The 20005-nt window shown below is 48.8% G+C and overlaps 1 long non-coding RNA gene across 1 annotated transcript; it reads right to left on the bottom strand.

Annotated features, from left to right (window-relative positions):
- Positions 1 to 6262: 6262 nt before the first annotated feature.
- LOC135903053 (uncharacterized) lies at positions 6263 to 7896 on the bottom strand. Its single transcript, XR_010564697.2, has 5 exons — positions 7603 to 7896; positions 7404 to 7467; positions 7225 to 7316; positions 6997 to 7155; positions 6263 to 6519 (listed from the first exon to the last, which is right to left on the bottom strand). It is a non-coding gene; the product is annotated as an uncharacterized lncRNA (long non-coding RNA).
- Positions 7897 to 20005: the final 12109 nt, after the last annotated feature.

Genomic DNA, 20005 nt, shown 5'->3' with positions numbered 1-20005 from the left:
CAAAAAAATGTATTAGTCCATAAAATTTGCAGCTCCACGTCACGTTTCGTCATCTTGATGAAAACGCAAAATGACATTTCGCAAAACTTCTGTTTCCCGGCACAAATTTCAAGGCACGTGAGCTCTCCAAAACCAAGCAGAGAGTCAACATGGCGGATAATGGCGGCCGTGCAGCCGCCATGCATGTCGAGAAGCACCCCTGGCCTCATGTGTGCATGAAAGTGGGCCCTATGGGCGTCTTGCCCTGGAGTTTGAGGTATAGTAGCGGCGCGTGGTGGCGGCGCGGGAAACGACATCTGGGTCGTATCAGCTTGGGTCGTATTGAGCCCTGGCTGTGGCGAAGCACGTTTGTAGGTCGAGTTTTGCGTCGATTCGCACTTTTTTCTGCCCTGTTGCGAGTGTAAAAAGGCTCGTCACTTCTTACAGACCACGCCGACCACGCTGCGAGCTCGTCGCAGCCTATAGATTAACGAAAACGGACTTTCCGTGAGACGTAATGCTGGAAGCAGAAGTAATCGGCGACGCCGATCCGGAAAGACCTAGCTCAGCCTCGAAAAAGCGTTTCTGCGTCGTCGGCTGCCATGAACAAGAAGGTGAAAACGTGACCCCACAGCGCACCGATGTCGCGGGGCGGCGCTGTTGACCGAGGCGCGGTAGTGTTCCTGTATATGCTTCCTCCCTGCGGGAGCATGTACAGGAACGCTAAGGCGCGGGAAGCAGCCAGCCGAAATGAGCGCCTCGCCAGCCTCGCGTCGGCTGCATCTCTAGAACCGAAGTGAAAGTGAGCCCGTTTCAGATATCCCGGGCTTTCTGCGAGCGTCAAAGAATAAATATTTATAATGAAAACGATCTTACGTCAGACCACATCATTACTCCTGTGAAATTTTACGGGCCCAGTTCGCACTGTATCGAGATTCAAACGCGTTTTGTCTGTGCACATTTCGTGAAGCGGCTCAGGGTGTTAAGGGCTAGTGGGGGGCTTCGAAATAATTTCGACCACTTCGGGTTCTTTAACGCGCACTGGCATCATACGGCACACGGGCGCCTTGCATTTCGCCTCCCTGAAAATGTGACCGTCGTCCTCTATAGATCAGCGCAGTCAATCAATCGCCTAGCTTATGCGTGACGCACGCATAGTAGTCATTCACCCTATGCAATCACCCTATGACGTAGTCACGCACAGTAGTCAATCACCCTATGCGTATCAGGTAATGTCTCCAGATTAAGAGACATTACCTGATAATTCGTCTCGACGTATTTACAAGCCACTTTCTGTGTGCACTTGCACACCTGTAGCATGTCATTTTGACGCTCATATAAGCAATTTCCCATGACTGCAGACAGTGAAGCAACAGATCTTGTCATGAAATCGTTTATTTACAAGTGAGGAAAAAAATAGTGAAAACTTTACAACACACACGGTTTCAGTGTTTTCCATTTCTTCTCACTGCCCTGCTGATTGACACCTTTATGCAAAAAGTGAATCCTTGTGAGGCAATAAAAACGTGTAACTGAGGCTGTCAGGGTAGCAGAATGGTCCAGGCAACGAATTTTTGGCATATCACGAATTGACTGCAATATTTCGGCCACAGCTTTGGCATGCAAGCGTGTTACACTGAATGAACGAGTGAGTTTCTTTTCAGGGGCATTTACCAGCTTATAGCACGATTCTGGGGGATATAAAATGCCCCCAAGGTCCCGCTCTTTGGATGCCTCTGATGGAAGTTCTCTGGGGATATTGCCTTTATCACTAAGACATGCTGCTTTGCAGTCTTCACAATGTGTGGGCAAAACACGCCTTCTCGCCACATAACCTGCAATGTAATAAACTTTAAGCCGTGCGTCGCTGCGGTGCTCTATACATAATTTTGGTGGTCCACAGCCACTTGCACGGCATCTGTTGGCACAGCCTTCACGCTGTCTTCACTGTGGCTTTCTTGTTCAGCCAGCACCTCATCAACAGATAACTCCAGGACATCCGAAGACACATTGCCGTCCTTGGGGCTCCTTGTGAGGCTCTAGAAGCTAAGACACCTGGATGTGCACAAGCAACATTTGTTACTTAAGCATGCCGAACTTCTGCAAAACATTGGTACTGTTTACCAAGCTTGCACGTATACATACCTTATGACTAGAATGAATTGAGGTGGGGTAGGATGATTGTTTGCCCCACTCGCTTGTCTCACAACGCCAAAACATTGCTCTAGGCGGTCTTGGCTCAGTTTCGAAGTCGTCATGTACATGATGTCAGCATTGTCGGTAAGGTACTTTAGAAGGTGTTTTGTTGAATGGATGGTCATCGTCAGCCCCCCAGAAGTACTGTTACTAAGAAAGCCGAGCCCATTGGAGTGAGCCTCCCATTCATCAAGAAACGGAAGAGTTTCATCAAGGGTGGCCTCTTTCTTGCTGCCCCGTCTGAAATACCAAAGAGAACAATCATGCACCATTTTGAGAGAAAAACTATGTTAAAATAACCTCATGGCTTCTGCAGGGAACCTCGACGTCATAGCTTCAATGAGCCTGGCCTGACCATTGGGACCACTCGATCACGTTTGGCGAACGCTTGTTTGCAGGCAGGGGCACGGAAGAGATACCTTTTCTGAGGTTTTCTTGCACCCAGTATCACATCCGGGCACAAAGCTCCGTCTTTTTTTTCGCTGCCGACTGTATCTCGCCCTCGAATTACGGATTGTCGCGAGGAACACTCCAAAAGGGGCGCCGAGACCAACTGACAGCGGAGGCGCAGGCCAGCACGGCTACGAGTCCCCCGCCGCGAGCGGCAGCGCCACATTCCCCCTGGTGGCATCGGTGCGCAAGGGGGTCACGCGCGCCCGAAGGAAAGTGCCACCGGTATTCACACCTCCCCTTCTAGCCACCCTAGCCTTGTGTACGAAGATATCAAAAAAGGCCAAGTAATGCGAATTTCCCAAAATGCCGAGGGAATGGGTCTAACTCAATCGGCTACTCAGGCAGGGCAAATTTTTTCTAGTCCCGAAAAGTTTCCATAATTTCACTGTGGTTTTAATTAAAGAAGTTCGACGCCAAACGCACTCGTGCGGGCAACGTATTTGAAATATTGTAACAGTGTTTACAGGCCGGCCATTTCCGAAGCGAGTCTTTGTAGTCGAAATTACTGCTTCTGGTCTTTTCTAAACGAACGATGATTGACTTGCCCGCATATTACAATAAAACCTGGAACAACGCTAGACAGCACTGAGAGATGTCAGTTTATATTTTATCTTTTATTTCCATCGCATTCCGAAACACAATCAAAATGCATGTCCATATAAAATCATAATGCGAAGGCTCTCGCCTTTGAATGTGTAGGATAAAATTGTAATAGGTAAATTCCATGATTAGGACCATTTTATAATGCGCTGCATGGAAGCCGGGCAACATTGCCCAGGCGAGCGCATTTACTCACACGAAGCGCCGTACCACAGCGGCCGCAAGACGACCTCGCAGATGGCAGGACGAACGCGGCACTTGTTTTTCACGAGCGCTGTTATCAAAGGATGCTTGAGAGTAAGAGAAATGCTTCCCTCGCCCTCTTTATCCTCGGCGCAAGCGAGAAGCGGCGCGCGCCGGCGGCGGCAGCGCCGCGATAGCGGAGCGCAGCCGCTCCCCGGCCGTCCACAGCGGGTTCAAGTTTTGTGACCAAGACTGCACCTTATGTAACTCCCTGTAGCCTTAGACCAAAATGGCGTTATCAAATAGCTCGTTGTGCAACAAAATAGCGCAAAAGAATGCGCGAATACCATGTTCCTGCGTTGTTTAATTATTTACCTTCTAACGTGCTAACGTGCAAAATACAAGCTCAAGAAAGCACTAAAATGTGCGGATTTGAGCGGTTATAATATATAAAGAAATAAACCTCACTTAGCTCCTCCTGTGTTACGCTTAAAAAGTGGCTTTAGTCAAAAATGTGACGAGACAGTTTGTTTCCGCAAAGGTTTCATGGAGCATTTCCGTTTTCTTCTTTTTTTACTCATTCTGTTGTTTATAATCATTTACTCATTTTTATTGTGCCATGCAAACTAATCGTGTGGCATGGTGATAACTGTACGCGCCAGATGCGCTTCTCAAACCTGTATGTGTGCATATACGTATACATGTATTATAGATGCGTATAATGTGTGTATCATGCAGTGTGTGTATATACATTTATCGCTTCCCTGTATTTCTTCTTTTTCTCTTTTTTTCCCCTTGGTATTTTAACAGTTCGTATGCTGCCTGTAACGCTCTGCCAGTCAAGCCCAATGTGGCTTTGGTAGGCCTGATGAATGTATTAAGTTTTATAGAAATAATAAAAGAGTTTATTATTATTATTATTATTATTATTATTATTATTATTATTATTATTATTATTATTATTATTATTATTATTATTATTATTATTATTATTATTATTATTATAATGTTACTCCTAGAGATGTGCTGGTGGCCGGCACTTTTTTCTGCGGAATTACCCAGTGAAACAACAAACGGTGCCTAAATATCATCAGTGCAACAAATATATGCCTTAAAGCACATAATTCGTCTGGTAAAACGAAGCTTGCTATGCCTTCTTTCCCAGTGTTTGGCACATCTGTTCAGTTGGCTTCTAGCTTGAGTAATGTGGGCTGATTCCTGAGAGGACGTAATGAAAAGCAGGCCGATACTGGAGACAGTGTAATCTGTGGTCGTGTGGATCGCCCAAGCAACAGAAAGTCCCAGTTACAAAATCGGCCCAACGTCTCTGGCCGACTGCAAAACGGTTGGCTCGACCTCGGCACCCGACGGTGTCGCGTTCTCCACGGTAGCGTAGCGTACTGCTGCCGAGTTGTAGCGACGCCTGCCTATCGAAGCTCGACCGACGTTACTGTTGGGTAGCGTGGCATTGTCGGCGCTCTGCAGGCATCCGGTAGACCATGGCGACCGGGCAAGGACGAGACGATTTCTAGTGTGAAACTTGCACAGTTTATTCAAAGGTTGATGAAAGATGATGAGAAGAGAATGAAATGATCTAAAGGTACATTTCGGAGCCCCTTAAATAGGCTCTCTACAATCGTGGGAGGGGTCTTGCTTCCGTCGACGTCACGTGACCGGCACAGAGTCTGATTCGCGGAAAGAGGGCCCCTCCTTCTCTGGTCATACTGAAACTCTGGTTATACCGAGCCTGCTGCAAGGAGGAGGGCGTCTCGTCTCCGGTTATACCAAGCCTCAGGTCCGGGAATCGCAGACGCTTGTCCTTCTCTTTTGGGCGTTGCTGGTTCGCGGTAGTTCTCTTGTAGAGCTTGACAGATCGAGGAAAGGGTCCCTCTAAAGTCGCGCGCACACACACACAAAAGAGGTCTGAAAACACTGCGGGGCTTCCGCCAGACCGGCAGACACTCGAGATGACCATGGCGAATTAGGAAGTCACGCTTCATTTCGACGAGGCATGGTGGATGAAAGTCCATTCTGCGCGAGGTGCCTACCGTAACAGGCGAAGTCACGCTTCATTTTGACGAGGCATGGTGGGAGAAAGTCCTTTCTGCACGAGGTCCTAGACGCCAGCCGTAACAATGGGGAGCCGGCATCGGGGATTGACACTGGCCTCAGGCCCGACCACTGTAGCCGACGTGGCCGAGTGCACACTGCACGCGGGCCGACTACGACCCAACATTTCGTAATTAGCACCGGTTTGCCGTTGGCCATCGACTGGGTGCGGACGTTTTCTTCTTTATTTTATGCGAAGCATACTAGCCGCACAACCACGTTCTTCCTTGCTGCGCCGCGCGCGGCCGCGTAGCTACCATATGACGTCATAACAGCTGCAAAAGCGGAGGCTCAACTCGTGCGCTCGCTTGCGGCCGCGTAGCTACATAGCCGGGTCTCAGCTCGTGCGCTCGCCTGCATGAGTTGTTTCTTCGTCTAGCCGAACCAAATATAGCCAAGCAACAGCAGTTCACCAGGCTAAACAGTGGTTCAACAACGAAAATAAAGGCTAGTATGCTTCGCATCCTGGGCTTAACCTTAGCTAAGCCACAGCCATTTTTTTTATTATATGTTAGAAAAACACATCAGGTTTTTCTTTTTTTGCTGCGTGTTACGTTTTCAGGTCAGCAATATACAGAATTTATTAGAGGCATTTGACTCGCGCTGACAATTAATATACGCGACATGCACGTATAATTTACATGTAGAACATAATTAAACGCCACTAATTATTATCTGTACTCGTTAGTATAAATACGTAACACCCAACAAAAGAAACACGTGAACGCAATGTTTTCTCTTTTAGGGGTTTATTTTGCAATCATAAAATACATTATTTTTTTCGTGCAGCAGTGTTAGCAATTTGCAAGCAGTCTTTGTTCATTGAAATAGTACGATACAGCTAAAGGACGGCGCTGGTCTGCTGTGATAGTTTCGCATACTGCCTTGGAGACTCTTTTTCAGCCGTTCCATGTTCTTGGCTCTGAACGGTACAGCATCCGGTATTTCTCTGTCCCCGTCGAGAGTGAAGCTTGGATATTGTTACAGTGCTCATATAAACTGAAACAAATGAACAAACAAATAATATAATAATGAATAACTCTGTGAACCATGCAGATAATTTAGTGGACTTTTTCACATTTGTGTGCAAGAAATCCTGATCCTGGCACAGCCACAGACAAAATTATTATTTCGCCGTTGCACATGTATGTATAGACACATACTGTGCACTTCCAGTGAAAATTAGTGCGTTGAACTTCTGCGCCGTGATTCACGCTTTTGAACTGTCCAAGCAAACATGAGGACAGGAAGGATCGATTTACTGACTTGGCTAGCAATATAGTTGCAAATAATATACATCCAGGCAACGCAATCAATGAATACCACAACACATGGTTGCACAAACAAAGTAGCAAGCAAAGAGCCACGAGATCAAAGTATATAGGTTTACACAACGTCGAGACTGCAGTGACAAATTTTCACACGTAAACTATGAAAATGTGACAACAGAACAATTGAGGAACAACTTATACATACCGGCTGTCCACAGTATTTCACGTACATGCCTCTTTGTCTGCTGTTCCTAGAGCTACTCAAGTCCATATGCGGAGAAGTGCTACACACAATCCATTCTTACCTGCAATACACCAGACGTTTATCGTACAGTACTGGGTATTTACAGTTTTCTTTTTTCATCTGTGGGAACAAAAGCGACTTCGAATTAATTATGACTTTTCCGCAATGACAACCAGACAAGCGTCTTACCTGATTTCTTCGCGAATGGTGATAACAATTCCGAGTGTAGCAGGTCATTCGCACACCATGCTTCAATTTAAGCAGTGTCGTTCCAATGTTTCCTAGAAAAAAATGAAGGAAAATACGTACGCCACGCTTACAAGACGAAAAAATAATATTAAAAATATATATATGAAACTACTACTCACATTTCCTTGTCCCAACTCTCGAACGCTTGGTCCGTTCTCATATAAAGCTCTTCTTTTTTTCTTCCTGCCAGAAAAACAACACAAGAACAAGGAGTTCATCATATACATTGCAAAACCATTTGCGCAATACAAAGCGAGTTTTGTTCACTTGACAAAGGCGGTCATGTACTACACTACATAAAATTAAAATGCCACTTACAAGTACCCATATATTCTGAACGGCGAGACAAGGCGGCTCCACTCCATGGAAAGCGCTTGCGCTCTTGTCCATGTTACCTTGTGTAGTTTGCGTTTATATGCGCAGTCCACGATAACAGAAATGCACCAACTAGTCCACTAAGCTGTCGAGAGGCCAAACGAGCTGGCATCCAGCATTTGGCAGGAACTCGCGCCCTTGCCGCCCCGCCTGCGGCCCCACGAGCGGGCGGCGTTGCGCCTGCCCCGCTTCGCTTCCTCGCGCCGTCCTCGCTGGTGGGAGCTGATGTTGACGGAGAGGATCGCCCGTCCCCCAAGATTCCTTCTGGGAGAGGGAGATGCGACGGCGCCAGACGACCGCGGTTGCCCATACTTTTCCTTTCTTCTTCTTTCTTTTTTCGCTGTTTCCTTCTTGGTGTGTGTGTGTGTGTTGTGCGTGTGAATACGTGTGTGTGTAATGAAAACCAGCCATCTAGATTTTGCAGGGATTGGTAGCTCTATACGAATATGTAATAGCTAATATATATAATAATTTTGACCTCTTCAATGCGTCAAACAGTAGTTTGGGTGTTATGTTTGTTACCACGTAGGTTCTGTTTTACTTTTTGTGAATATTGTTTAAATATTGTATAATCTTATTTTGTTTCCTTTTCTTCTTGCTCATTATTGTATAACTGTTTTACACTGTGCAATTAGCTTTGTTTTAAAAGTCTTGCTGTGAAGACGCTGCCAAGCGAAAGGGGGCTGCGGCTTTCCAGCTGTATCTGACAGCTTTTTCTGCGACTCCGCTGTCTATACCTTTACCAAGGCAGAAATAATTAATTTGAATTTTAATAAATATTCATCTTCAATGCATTGCGTCTATATACGCACGGAGTTTGATATGTGCGTGCATGCATGCACAGTCAATACGCCTTCCAGGAGGGCTTTGCACGAAAATGGTAGATATGCCTCACAGGAGACGGAGCTTGAAAAAAACACTCATGATGTACTGTAAATGTATTAATTCCCGACTGCTTGATTGTTGAATGTCATTAGTCCATCGTGCAAAGGTTGTAATAATTTGACCTAACTCTAGTTCTTCCCAATGAAATACACGTCGACAGCATAAATGCTCCATTTGTATGACTGACATTGATTGGCATGCAGCCTTAATTATTCTTAGACGAATTCACAATAGCTACAAAAATTGCAGATTGTGGGTTCGGTTCCCACCTGCGGCAAGTTGTTTTTTCATCCACTTTAATTTCCATTAATGTATCGTTTCTTTACTTCATGTAATAAGCACAAGTAATTTCCCCTATATGTTATCCTTGGTGTCAGTGTTTGTTGGCTGCTCGTGATATGACTAATAAAAATCGGGCCCCTCGGTTAACCCCATTTCTTCTCGTGTATATATATATATATATATATATATATATGTATATATATTACGCGAACTGATGCCGCAAGGAAACAGGCAATGACGCATAAAAGCGGGTGCTCGCAAGACACAATTTATTCCTCGTTACTGCTAACTGCCGTCGCAAAATACAGTGAAAGGACGAGTGCCTGCAGAATTACTCGTTGTTACTGCTGACTTCTTTGTCACCGTCGGCGAGAACAGTTTCTGCCCACCGTGCGACCAATATTATTCCACAGGCAGCACTTCAGAAATACCCGCAATAGAATCGAACACGCGCGCGGCAAAGCCTTTCACGCATTGTGCGACGAAAGCCGCTCGCTTGGCGCGCCTACACATCACCGTCGACCGTCTTGCACAAGGTTTCAATTAATACGCCGTAACCACATTGATGCGGCACTAAGAACCTTTTCAAGTAGGGAGGATAAAGGCGGCGCGAAATACACAGTGGCAACTCCCAGTTCGCGCGCTCTTGGGCACGGTGAAATCTCAGCGCTAGATAAACTTATACAGCTATGCAACAGTCAGCGGCACAACAACAACAGTTCGCAACTCAACAACAACACTCTAACACTGGGTTAGCGGAACGCATCATGAGACTAGAGGAACGCATACTAGCACTGGAAGCTCGTCAAAGCCGGCGCCCCAAGAAAACAGCTCATCAGACCCTACCAGAATTGCCAGATTCTCTGGGCTCCCTAGAACCCCATCTTGTGCACGCATTACCACCCCTTGATAACCAAGATGGCTCCGCCTCAACATATATGCAGTAAGCGCGGGAGCTCGCCAGTATTGGAATCTCAGTGCTCACGCCCGTTGTTGCATCTGGGTCGCAAGCCCCAAGGGTAGCGTTGGCCTGGCGGCCTGGGGCACAACTGGAAGCATCCAAAGGTCCTGGCAAAGCATGAGTCAACTGCTAACAGAACAACTTGTTTATTCCAGCATCGCAAAAGAGCGGCCGGTCAGGTCGACCGAAGTGGAGAGACGGGAGAGCACGTAACTCAACGGAAGAAATCGGAGCCTCTCTCCTGGCGTCCGGGGGCAAGGCAAGAGGGAACGTCACGGGACGAGGCCACGTGACAACGGGGGACGGACAAGCTGAGAGACATGTTGAGACGAGTGTAGTGACGCATCAGCCGGGCCGGCGCCGGTCAGACCTCCTCGCTTCACACTTGGGGAGCTCCTCCCCCCGGCTGCTGCGCTTTGACAAGCGTGGGCACACACACACACACGCACACACGAAGACACGTGGCACTGAAATATGCCTGGACGCGCTTGGCGGGGATGCGTTGCGGCAGCTTCGAACGGGCCAAAATGTCCGCCGCTTTGAACGAAGCCTCGGCGTCCGTTGCATCCGCGCCGGCTATACCGCGCGTCGTAGGCGAAACGTAACACCAGGCGAAACCACGGTGTGGCAGTGGAATTGCCGGGGCTACAAGAACAAGTATGGATCACTAATACAATACATCGCTACATCAACAAGACCACCTGAAATCATCGTACTGCAAGAAACGAACACACACGTCTATACCCGGATACGTCACGTATGGCACCGATACAGGCAACAGCCTTCACACCCTGGTCAGTAAGAAGCTAGTGGCCGTTCACCACCACCTCCAGCAATCCGAACCGCTTGCCATTCTGCTCGAAATTATCCCACAGGCAACAAAGAAGGGTCCCATGTTTGTTCTAAACGTCTACTGTCGGCCGAAAAGCGCGCCATCGGTCCTCAAACTGGTTTTGGAGCAAGCCACGCACGCAGCAGGCAACCATCCGCTTCTAATTGTGGGTGACTTTAATGCAGCCCACCCCCTCTGGGGTTATACGTACACCAACCCGAGGGGAAACTTGCTTCACAAAGTTATTGAGGACATGGATCTCACACTCGTCAACGATCCAAGGAATAGCACGAGGCTCGGCGCAAGCGTTCAAAGAGACACGAACCCCAACTTAACCCTCACCAGAAGTATCCCCCAAGCTTGCTGGACCAATCTGGAGGAGTACCTAGGCAGCGACCACGCGCTACTAGCCACCACTCTCCATGGGCTCGAATACAAAGTCAGGATAGGCACGGCTCGCCTCACGGATTGGACCAAGCTGCGGGAGATAAGAGAAGAAAGAGCTGCGAACGATCAGAGCCAACAGCTTCAGTCAATTAAGGACTGGATCACTCAGCTTCACCAGGATGTGAAGGCGCACACCAAAATGCTTGAAACATCCACCAACACTCCGAGCATCGACGCTCGCTTGCTCCACATGTGGGAAGCCCGGCGTAGCCTGCTGAAGCGTTGGAAAAGGCAAAGATTAAATCGCAACCTCAAGAGGCGAATAGCACTACTCACACAAGAGGCTGCAGCTGCCGAGAGAATTGGCTATCCCTCTGCGACAGCTTGAGAGGAAGACTGAGTACTTCCAAGACGTGGAAGTTATTGAGGTATTTAATCAACCCGGCCAGCAGCAAAACGGAATCCCACCACAATATGGCCCGAGTAATTCACCAATTTCCTGGAAACGAGGCGGACCTCCTTTCGACTCTCAAAGCCCAGTACTTCCCCACACAGCCATCGGTGCCTCTGCCACCTTACACCAGCACCCCTGACGAGCTCCTAGATGAGGACATCCATCTGCATGAGGTAACAGCGGCAATAATGGGCTTGAGACGCCACACAGCCCCGGGAATGGATCAAATTACCAATAAGGCACTTGTAAATCTTGACAGCCCCTCGCTACTAGAACTTACCGCTCATCTTAACGAAGTATGGAGGAAAGGAAACTTCCCGAGGACTGGAAAATAGCCGAGGTTCGTCTGATACCGAAGCCAGGCAAGCCACCAGCCATTGAGAACCTACGACCGATCTCCCTCACTTCGTGTGTAGGAAAGCTGGAGCACATCGTTCTCAGCCGGCTACAACCATTCCTGTAGGACTCGGGGAAACTTCCAACAACGATGATAGGATTCCGTCCACACCTCTCAACTCAAGACATCCTACTTCAGCTGAAAGAGGAGGTGATTGTACCAGCGACACGCAACTCCCCCACGGCTATCCTCGCCTTAGATCTTAAAGTGGCGTTCGATAACGTCAAGCATACAGCAATCTTACAGAAGCTAAACGCGCTGGGCTGCGGGGCCAGGACGTACTCCTATATCAGATATTTCCTCTCAGATAGAAAAGCCATCCTAAAGGTCGGGGACAAAGCCACAAACTCCTTCCTACTGGGCGGGCGCGGCACACCACAGGGCGCAGTGTTATCCCCTCTCCTTTTCAATATCACCTTAATAGGCCTACCGCCGCTCCTCGATAACATCCCAGGGATCCGGCATGGCCTATATGCCGACGACATTACCATCTGGTCGTCCACAGGGTCCATCGGGGAAATGGAGAACCGTTTGCAGGAAGCTGCAGACGTGGTGAGCGACTATGCTAAGTCATGCGGGCTCAGCTGCGCCCCCCAAAAGTCGGAGCTACTCCTGGTCTCACCGCGAAAGAAGCACACATCCGACTCGCCCACTATCAACATACAACTGGAGGGACACACCATCGTTCCGTCTCAGAGCGTAAAGATATTGGGAATGGTTTTCCAGTCGCATCGCACCAATACAATATTAATTCAAAAGCTTAAGAATACAACAGCCCAAGTTACGCACATGATCCGGCGAATGACAACCAAGACAAGAGGCATGGGGGAGGCGGACACGCTTCGGCTTGTCCAAGTCTTCGTCGTGTCTCGAATAACTTACGCTATTCCATACGCACTACTCAACGAGACGGAACTGAAGAAAATCAACACAATGATCAGAAAGGCATATAAGCAAGCGATGGGCCTGCCAATCAGTACGTGCACAGAACGCCTACTACGACTAGGTGTGCACAACACGGCCGAGGAGCTGATCGAGGCACATTTATCCAGTCAGCGAACAAGGCTGGCGGTTACGGAAGCAGGGAGGTCCATTCTCTTACGCCTGGGGCTCTCTGCCCCTCTGAGCCATCCGCCGCCTCAGACTGTGAGCTTACCCCATGCCATCCGGAGCAACATCACCGTACGTCCTCTACCTCGCAATATGCACCCAGTTCACCACGCAGAGCGAAGGGAGGCCCGTGCCCTGGCCATACACAAGCGATACGGGTCTTTACCCTCAACAGCCTACACGGGCGCGAATTCTTACTCCAGACGCGCAGCCACCAGCCACCGTAGTCGTTAACAAAGGACATCGGACCATCATTTCGCTCACACGAAACAATCCCCTCTAAGCCGAGGAAGCGGCCATAGCCCTCGCGCTCTCCCAAACAGAGGTTGAAGTCATAGTGACCGACTCCCAACAGGCGTGCCGCAACTTTGCTAGTGGCAGAATTCATACCACTACGCTCCGCGGATCATCAATCAAAAGCTGCCAACGAGATCAGTCATGATCATCTGGGCACCAGCTCATCAAGGCATTCCTGGCAACGAGGTCGCCAACCACGTGGCTCGAGATCTGACCCACCGAGCCGACGCCGAGGAATCGGAACCCGAGCGCATGCACCCTCTAGCACAGAACACCTATACAAACTGCCTCTAGTCTCTTACTAAGGCATCACACAACACTACAAGCTAACCCGCAGAACATATGCACCCCCACACAAGTCACTACCTAGAGAGCAGGAGCGATTCTTCCGAGCTCTGCAGGTTAATACATTCCCCCACCCAACCAGAAATCACCTCATAGACCCTACACAATTCTCTCCGCAATGCTGCTTCTGCGCAGAGCCCGGGTCCCTCATGCACATAGTAGGGGGTTGCTGAGCGGCACCATTAAATCCTCCGAACCCTTACCCCACTAACGAGCTTTGGGAGGGAGCCTTGGCCAGCTCCGACCTCGAGGATTAGCAACGGCTGATTGCGAGGGCCCAGGACGCGGCCCGAGCTCAAGGCATTCTTGAATGAGGACGCCTCTCCAAAGCTGCATTCACCCAATAAAAATGTTTATTCTTTCTCTCTAGATAAAGTAAAGAAAAAATTGGAGGCTTATCAAGGTTAAGCCCAGTGGATGCGAAGCATCCACTGGGCTTAACCTTAGCGTATCCTTAGCGTTTGGAGGCATCTTGACCGCATACACGCCCGGCGCAAAGACGCTGGCGCGGTTGCGGGCACAGAGACTGACGCGACGGCGGGCGCGCGCCGCTTCATCCCTGGCGTGACGTCACATATCACGTGATGCAGCGATGGTGGCGCCGCCGCCGCGTCGCGCGCGACGGCGCGAACCGAAGCGTGAAGGCCTCCGCCGGGCGACGTCCGACGGCGCGACATGAGACCCCATCTGCAGCCGGTGTGACATCATCACGTGACGTCACATCATGTGATCTCACTTCAGGGTCAATGGTGGCCACCACCGGGAGGCGACCGACGGCGCGATATGAGGCCCCATCTGCAGCCTGTGTGACGTCATCACGTGACGTCATGTCACGTGACCCCACTTCAGGGTCAATGGTGGCCACTGCCGGGCGTCGCGCGAAGGCCCGAAACCTACGTTAATATGCTTCGCATAGAAATAGAACACGTTATGATCATGTCACTGTATATAGTGTCCATGTATGGCACTCTTTGGAATGAAGGAAGGCAACCCTGGGGTTCAGGGGAGCTTCCAAGATGGCTGCAGTTTCGTTGAAATAAATGTGTGTGTGTCCCAACAGAATCGGCCGTAATCAGTCTCAGTACTCGAACTACCATACGTTACAGCCACGAACCCGAATATAATGCGAGGTGCGTTCCGAGGCTGGAAATTTCTGGGGAAAAGCTCGCGCTATATTCTTGCAAATAGATGAAGTGCGTATCTCTCGTGTGTCGACTCTTAATCTGTGGCTCATGCGCTCTCACGCTGCACAACCTCTCTTATAGCCGATGACACTGCAGGGTAGCAGCACGTAAATACCGCCTCCTTTTATAGTATTGTTATTTTATTAATATTATTTTGGTTTTGTACAAAGTAAACACCAACAATGGCCAACTTACGACAGCATCCAGGCATTCCAGCTACGTGTGTCTCTGTGTGTGGTTGTACCATTCGCTACAATGTTCAATTAGGTGTAAATCTCCGGTTATGCATTATGGTATATGTTTTTAACAAGTAGACGTTATTTCAGACGTGCGGTTGTCTCGATTGAACACGTACCGTGGCGCTCAGTGCGAGCTACAACGCGCGACCACTTTATCTTGCGCATTCGCGTTGTAGCTCATAATGCGCGCGATAGACAGCATATCCCTATATGCGAACCAGAAAACATATACAGTAAAAGCTCGTTAATTCGAACCGCAAGGGGAAGCCGCTTCAGTTCGAATTAACGAAAGTTCGAACTAACGAAAGTGAAGGAGAGCAACAGTACACTGCGATTTGGAAGCAGTAGGGCATGTCAGAAATTTGGCCAGTCAGAAAGTGATGCCGTGGGCCGCGGGCACACGCCATCTTCGAGTCGAAGCTCTGGGTCCGACTGTGCCACACCACCGATGTCCAATGAAACGAACGTTAGCCGGGGCTTAACACCATCACAATGAATCGCGACGGCCGATGCCTCCTAAGCTGAAAACAGAGGCGCACAACCGATGAAGCCTGCCGAGACAAAGACGCTGAACATGTGAAGGTGGCGAAGGCCCTGATTAGTTGGTTCTTGATTGCAAGCGCAGCTGCGACGTACTTGATTCGCTGTGTTTTGGCGCTTGCCGTGCCATCTCCGCACAGCATTAGCAGCTGTACAAGATTTGCGAAGCCTCCGAGATTCGCATCGGGCAAGAAGTTTTGGAGGTTACGTAGAACGGAGAGGCGGCAGCCGCCGCTGCCTTCTGGCTGACCCCGCGTCGGTTAGATTTTTTTTCCGATTTTGCCTTCTCTCGCCGTTCTCTCCGTTTCGGAGGCAATACAGCCTTGTTTGTAGGCAGTAGGCGCGTTTCTCTGGCCGTGGGCCAGGCGAGCGTAGTTCGAATTATCCGTGAGGGAACCTTCTCGTGTTCGAATTAACGGACTTCTTTATACATAGACTTCTCTGGAGCTTGGCCGGACCAAATCGTACAGTTCGAATTATCCATAAATTCGAATTATTGAAGTTCGAATTAACGAGCTTTCACTATATATTGTAACGCGGAAACTGAAAGTTCGATCACATTAAACGATTTTTCTTTTCGTATATATGTGCCAGAAGAAGTGCAGGATAATATTCTACGGGACGTCTTTCATATATAAAATATCCACAATGAGACTTCCGACGGATGCGGTTTCGTATACTGAGGCAGTACATACGTGAGTCGGATGCATTCTAATGACGAAGCTTTCTTTTACATGGTAGCTATAGGTTACGTGGTCGCCTGTATGCAGCGCGCAGTCTGCCATTTGGGAAGTGGTGTCATTGCTTCGTCTTGCGCAAGAGCAATGTATGAAAACGCTATACGTGAAAGCATGTAAAGTTGACAGCAGCTTTTGTGGACAAGAAAAAAAAAACCTATATAATATTGCCTATTGTAAGCCGTTCCATTGTTTCAGACAAATTTATGGCAGAACTGTATAGGTAAAACTATACTGAATAAAAAAAGATATTCCTAATAGTCTGTACATTATTGCGACGCATTATAGCGCATGCCTCCATGTTAATTTTTCCGCGTGCAAGTGCTTTTGTGGTGCTGCCTTGGGCGCGTTTCTGGATTTATCATCTTGGGCTCAGATAGATCGCACCGTTTATTCAAAATTTACTGACAGACGTACACCGTTGGCTTCCCTGCCGCAAGCGCAGTGTACAACTCCAAGCTTTAAAATAATCATTTGCATTGCTTGTTCGTTCGCACTCAAATTTCGCAATGAGGTCGTATTCTTTCTTCTTGCGTTTTTCACAGACTGTTGAATTATTATTTCTGCTTGCCATGGTTCATGCGAAAAGGCATCTCCTACCCACTCAAACCGGACCAGCTGCGAACGAACTAGTTTAACAGCAATGCAAAGCGTTTTACCAATGCGGAAAAATTAAAAAAAAATGCGGCCTTTTAGCGAAACGTGAGTTGAAACCAAGCAGCAGTACGAGCAAAGTCATTAAAAAAGAATTTAAAGAAGTCCAGAGTCGCAGTCTGGTGCTTCTGCAGTGTGCATCAGCTATGACAGCATGCAAAATGCTTGTTATTATTGTAGTTATGTACTTAGTGCAATATAATTTATGCTGTCTAACAAAAAGATACGTGGACCCAAAGTTCAGTCGGCAGCTAAAGCTGGCCCGATGCATTGCCGGCTTGTCGCACCGACGAGTGTTTGGCGCGCTCGGCGTCCAGTCGTGCTCCGACGGAGGCCCAGCCTGTGTGGCCGGCCGCGTGCCGATGTAGCTGGAAGGAGACGTCGGGCCGACTGTTGTCGGAAGTCGGGTGGCCTGTGAATCTGGCTTCCGACCATTTCACAAAAATCGGCCAAGTATCGGCAGTCGGGAAAATGCTTATTATTGTAGTTATGTACTTAGTGCAATATATTTTATGCTGTCTAACAAAAACATACGTGGACCAAAGTTCAGTCGGCAACTAAAGCTGGCCCGATGCATTGCCGGCTTGTCGCACCGACGAGTGTTTGGCGCGCTCGGCGTCCAGTCGTGCTCCGACGGAGGCCCAGCCTGTGTGGCCGGCCGCGTGCCGATGTAGCTGGAAGGAGACGTCGGGCCGACTGTTGTCGGAAGTCGGGTGGCCTGTGAATCTGGCTTCCGACCATTTCTCAAAAATCGGCCAAGCATCGGCAGTCGGGAAAATGTTTATTATTGTAGTTATGTACTTAGTGCAATATATTTTATGCTGTCTAACAAAAACATACGTGGACCAAAGTTCAGTCGGCAACTAAAGCTGGCCCGATGCATTGCCGGCTTGTCGCACCGACGAGCGTTTGGCGCGCCGGCGTCCAGTCGTGCTCTGACGGAGGCCCAGCCTGTGTGGCCGGCTGCGTGTCGATGTAGCTGGAAGTATACGTCGGGCCGACTGTTTTCGGAAGTCGGGTGGCCAGTGAAGCTGGCTTACGACCATTTCTCAAAAACCGGCAAAGCATCGGCTTGGTCGGTTTTGGGCACGTGGTCTGCACGGTAGGGTTTCTTGCATATTGCCGATTTGCTAGGTAGGCAAGTAATTGCTATGCTGCAAAACGCACCGCACAAGATTAATAGTTTTATAGCATTTAATTAATCTCTTCACGAAAGCTTCGCTTCATAGATTCGAAAACGTGCGTTGCATCTGAAAAATATGTATTACAGTTACTGCCAATGTGCACCATATATGACCAACTTCCAGTTTTTCATTTATATTCTTCACAGTTTACCTGACATCCAGTTGTTAATGGCATTATACTTGTATAAATTAATATAAAGAAGCCCTTATTTTGCCTGGTGAACTCCATGCAACCTTTTATTTCACTTTACTTAGAAATAGGAAATATCAGTATTTGACTGGATATTCAAAGGTAATCTTTCTTCAACATTATGTGAAAATTTTGCTATTCGAACAGCCCTAGTGTACAATGGATCTTGCACTGTAGGTTGGTGCCCAGAGGCTACAGTACTAGTGTATAATGAAATGCAACATATATAATTATATATATATATATTATGAGTCAGAGTAGTTAAGATGGCTAACCACCAACAGATCTGGAACAGCAGCAGCCAGCGTCCCGCGATCTTCATCTCTTAATTCTTTCATCCTTCAGTGACAGGACCCCTGGGTAGTGAAACGCCGTCGATCTCGGCGCATCGTAGGCGAACAATTGCGAGCAAAGTATGGCTTCAGCCGCGAAACGTGGACGTCAGCAGGCGTCAGACTTGAGGATGCATCAAACTGTAGTGGCGCAATCTTGTAATTTACGTCGATCGTTAACTTGACGTAGGACTTCATAAGGCCCTGCGTAGCAAGAGATATAGAAGCTTCTGGGAGAGGCCAACCCGATGCATGGTGACCAAATTTAAGGAGCACCTGGCGCGAACTTAACATCGCGATGGCACCGGTCATAACGCTCTTTTTGTATATGCTGCAAGGCTAATAAACGAGATCGGGCGACTTGACGTGCCATGCGAGCGCGATCGATGACTTCACGAGCGTACTCGGTTGCAACACGTGGCACAGAAGGGAGTATGGTGTCAAACAGCAATGTGGAATCGCGACCATACAAAAGATAAGAGGGCGAATATCCTGTGGTGTCATGTCGGGACGACTTACACGCGAACGTCACGTAGGCCAGCGTGGCGTCCCAGTCACGGTGATCGTTGGAGACGTACATCGACAGCATCTCTGCGATTGTTGGGTTGAGACGTTGCGTAAGACAGTTCGTTTGTGGGTGGTAGGCGGTGGACAGCTTGTGCTCAGTGGCACAAGAGCGGAGGAAGTCGTCGACAACTCTAGACAAGAACGGGCGGCCGCGGTCTGTAACTGTCAAGGTGCATCGTGGTGGAGAATGACGTCGTGGAGGAGAAAATCGGCGCCGTCTGTTGCGCAACTAGTCGGCAACGCCTTTGTTATTGCGTAGCGTGTTGCGTAATCAGTAGCGACGGCGATCCATTTATTCCCTCTAGTCATCGTCGGAAATGGGCCAAGCAGGTCAAGGCCTACGCGAAAGAACGGTTCAGAGGGAACTTCAATTGAATGGAGTCGTCCGACAGGTGGCAAGGGAGGTTTCTTCTGGCGCTGACACAGTTCGCAAGTTGCGACATAACGATCGTACGGAGCGGTAGAGACCTGGCCAGAAGAACTGGCGTCGTACACAAAACGCCAAGGTGTCCCGCCGTCGGTGCATCTTGAAGTTCGAGAGCGATGGATTGCGGATGACGAGGAAGGGCAAAGAGCAACTCGGGGCCGTTAGGGTTGACATTGCGGCGGTAGAGGATGCCGTCGTGCATGAACGAACATGCGACACGTGGCGTCAGTGCTGCCAGATTGCACTCCGGCGATGATGGACTGTACGGATATGTCGCGTTGTTGTTCAGCGCGCATGTCAGTCATGTCAGTAAAAGCCATCACGCAGGTCACCGGATTATGC

The sequence above is a fragment of the Dermacentor albipictus genome, chromosome 1 (assembly GCF_038994185.2).
Source record: "Dermacentor albipictus isolate Rhodes 1998 colony chromosome 1, USDA_Dalb.pri_finalv2, whole genome shotgun sequence".
Classification (NCBI taxonomy): Eukaryota; Metazoa; Arthropoda; class Arachnida; order Ixodida; family Ixodidae; genus Dermacentor; species Dermacentor albipictus.
Note: the sequence above shows the minus strand (reverse complement) of the source record. Positions and strands in the feature narration are given on the sequence as shown.